This window comes from Furipterus horrens, unplaced genomic scaffold, assembly GCF_987537825.1.
Source record: "Furipterus horrens unplaced genomic scaffold, mFurHor1.1.pri manual_scaffold_17, whole genome shotgun sequence".
Classification (NCBI taxonomy): domain Eukaryota; kingdom Metazoa; phylum Chordata; class Mammalia; order Chiroptera; family Furipteridae; genus Furipterus; species Furipterus horrens.
The window spans coordinates 42,913,288-42,917,037 of NW_028327187.1; the positions used below are offsets into that span (position 1 = coordinate 42,913,288).

Sequence of the window (3,750 nt, forward strand, 5' to 3'; positions counted from 1 at the left end):
CCCTCCCCTCAAGTCGCTGTCAGTTTGTTCCTTATTTTCATGTCTCTGGTTCCGTTCTGTTCATTTGTTTGTTTTGTTCATTTGTTTCCACTTACAGGTGAGATCATATGGTATTTGTCTTTCACTGACTGGCTTATTTGACTCAGCAAAATACTCTCCAGTTCCATCCATGTTGTCACAAATGGTAGGAGTTCCTTCTTTCTTTCTGCTGCATAGTATTGCATTGTGTAAATGTACCACAGTTTTTTGATCCACTCATTTACTGATGGGCACGTAGGCTGTTTCCAGCCCTTGGCTATTATAAGTAATGCTGCTAGAAACATCAGGGTGCATAGGTTCTTTTGAATTGGTGTTTCGGGATGCTTAGGGTATAATCCCAGAAGTGAGATTGCTGGGTTAAAAGGCAGTTCCAGTATTAGATTTTTGAGGAAATTCCATACTGTTTTCCACAATGGCTGCACCAGTCTTCATTCCCACCACCAGTGCAGTAAGGTTCCCTTTTTTTCACATCCTTGTCAACACTTGTTTTTTGTTGATTTGTTAATGAAAAATATGGAATGCTTCACAAATTTACATGTCATCCTTGTGCAGGGGCCATGCTAATCTTCTCTGTATCATTCCAACTTTAGAATATGTGTTGCTGAAGCAAACACTCACCTTCCATTTTTAATGAGAGCCTTGCCGGATTGAGTAGTCTTGGTTGTAAGTCCTTGCTTCTCATTACTTGGAATATTTCATGCCCATTCCTTTCTGGCTTATAGTGTTTCTGTTGAGAAATCAGCTGATAGACTTATCAGAGCTCCTTTGTATATTACTAGCTGTTTCTCCCTACTACCTTTAAAATACTCTCTTTGTCTTTAAAATTTGCCATTTTAATTATGATGTGTGTTGGCGTAGGCTTCTTTGGGTTCATCTTGGTTGAGACCCTTGGTGCTTCCTGAATTTGCATAACTTCTTCCCTCACCAAGTTAGGGAAGTTTTCTGCCATTATTTTTTGAAACAGGTTTTCTATCCCTTGCTCCTTTTCTTCTCCTTCTGGTATTCCTATGATGTTAATACTGTTACATTACATGTTGCCCTGAAGCTCCCTTAAGCTATCTTCATTCTTTTGGATTCTCTTTTTGTTTTGTTGCTCTTACTGGGTATTTCTCTTTACCTTGTCTTCCAGCTCACTGATTCGGTCTTTTGCTTCATCTAGCTTACTTTCTTTTATAAATTAATTAATTTATTTTTTGGAGGGGACCCCCACTCTGTAACAATTCCCTCCTCTCAGACTTAAGACCCTTTATAATCTTATAAAGGACAATGGGTGAAGGTCTCGTGCTCTTCTAGCTGCTTCAAGCTGGACATGGTCGTCATCCTACCTACTCTTGGGTCCAGAAACCCCTAATAAGAGTGGGGGTGTGGAGGGGAGGGTGGCCTTTCCACATGGGGAAGGATCGTGCAGACTCCAGGTCAGTTGGCTGTCCCCAGACAATGGCGTGCTCAGTTTAACAGGCTGGCATCCTTGTTGTATTCTGGGAGCAACAGGTTTGGCAACAGGGTTAAAAGACATCATTAAATCCATAACCAATATCATCTAGCTTACTTTTAATTCCTTCTAGTGTATCCTTCATTTCCTCATGGTTCTTATTCATAGTTTCTGTGTCCTTTTTCATGCTGCTATAGTTTCCAATAAGTTCCTTGTAGTTCTCACTGAATTTCTTGAGCAGCCTTGTAACCTTTGTTTTGAAGTCTATGTCTGATAAATTGCATGCCTCCCTTTCATTTAGCTTTTTCTCTGGGGGTTCCTCCTTTCCTTTTCACTGGGGGTTCTTTGTTTCCCCATTTTAGGTGACTCTTTTTGTTTGTTTCTGTATCCCAGGCTGCTCTGCTTTGACTGCCTGTCTTCATGGAGTGGACTTCTGTGGTAGGAGTTCTGTTGGACTCAGTCGTGCAGTCTCTTTGATCTCCTGATCTTTATGTTCTAGGGTTGTCCTTTATTCAGTTTATGTGGGCTCTCTTGTTGTACTTGGGCTGTGATTATTGATGGCTCATTCATTGTTTGGTTCTTCCCTCTGGTTGGCTAACTGGGATAACAACCCCTGCACAGCCTGTGTGCTTAAAGTCAGGTTGCCTGGATTCAGCTGTGCTACTTACTTCCCCAGGAACACAGTATATTACTTCTTTTTCCTCACCTTATCCAGCATAGCACCTGAGTCCCCAACACTGTACAACACTGTGGTGCCTTCATGTCACTGTCTTTCCTTCAGCCCTTACCTCTATATCTCTTCTGTTCTCATCTCCCAAATCTCTTCCAGGTTTTCAAACAAAAATTTCTTCCTCTTTCCTCTCTCCTCCCTTCTCCAAAATTAGCAACGAAATTTGATCATTCTAACTTGCTATGTTTCTAGAACTATTGCTTGGTTTTGTTTACCTTCTGATTTGACTACTTTTTAAAAAATATGTTTTATTGATTATGCTGTTACAATTGTCCCAATTTTTTCCCTTTGTTCCTCTCCACCCAGGGACCCCTCTCCCTCCAGTTGTCCCCCCTTAGTCCATGCCCATTAGTTGTGCATATAGTTCTTCTCAATATCTTCCTATCTACTCCACTCCCTCCTACTATGCTTCTTAATTCCTGCACCATCTCCCTCCCTTTCCCCTCTACCCCCTCCCCACTGACCTCCCCCCAATATATTTCCCATACCTATAATTCTTTTCCCACTCTCGTTGCATACTTAGTTTGCCTTTGTTTCGATTCTCTAGCTTCTCTTGTTGGTTTTTGTGATACAGTTTTCATTTTAATGCTCATAGTTTTGATCCTCTTTCTCCTAAACGAGTCCTTTTAACATCTCATATAACAATGGTTTGGATCTAATGAACTACTTCAGTTTTACTTTGTCCTGGAAGCACTTTCTCTGCCCTTCTATCTGAATGACAGTTTCTCTGGATAGAGTATTCGTGGCTGTAGGTTTTTGCTTTTCATTACTTTGTATATTTCTTCCTGCAGAGTCTCCTTTGAGAAATCAGCTGATAGTCTTATTGGGACCCCTTTGTACATGATTCTTTTCTTCTCTCTTGCTGCTTTTAACATTCTCTCTTTATCCTTAATTTTTGACATTTTGATTATAATGTGTCTTGGTGTGGTTCTCCCTGGGTCCAGTTTTTTTGGAACTCTCTTTGCTTCCTGGGCCTGTAATTTCATTTCCTTCCCCAAGTTAGGGAAGTTCTGCTTCACTATTTTTTCACATAATTTTTCCATTTCTAGTTTTTCTTCTTCACATCTGACAACCCTATCATTCAGATGTTGGCCTGCTTATAGCTGTCCCATAGGTTTCTGAGCCTCTCCTCATTTCCCTCACTTTTGGTGTCCTCTTTCTGCAGTGGTTAACTGTTTGTTCCTTCCCTATGTTCTGATTTGTTGATTTGATCCCTAGTTTTCCTTCCCTCACCACTTATTTCGGATGTGTTTTCGTTCATTTCAGCAAGACTAACCTTCATTCCTTCCCTGTCTTGTTTAAGATCCACTGTTAGGTCTGTAAGCTTTCTTATAACTATAGCTCTAAACTGAGCCTCAGAAAGATTCTCTATCTGCTGGTCCGATAGATCATATATTTGCTGTCTGGTCAGCTGTGTGATTGGGAACTCTATCATGATCCCTGCCATCCTGACAGCTTTTTGTTTACCTTTGCTTCCTGGGCAGGGCTGCCACACTTCCTACGCTATAGGGGGCAGAGCCCCATGCACTCGTCACTACCGGGCAACCCT

General features: G+C 41.2%; 1 non-coding gene across 1 annotated transcript; it reads right to left on the reverse strand.

Annotated features, from left to right (window-relative positions):
* Window positions 1-546: 546 nt before the first annotated feature.
* On the reverse strand, window positions 547-653 carry LOC149990910 (U6 spliceosomal RNA). Its single transcript, XR_016508859.1, has one exon. It is a non-coding gene; the product is annotated as a U6 spliceosomal RNA (small nuclear RNA).
* Between the last annotated feature and the right edge of the window lie 3,097 nt (window positions 654-3,750).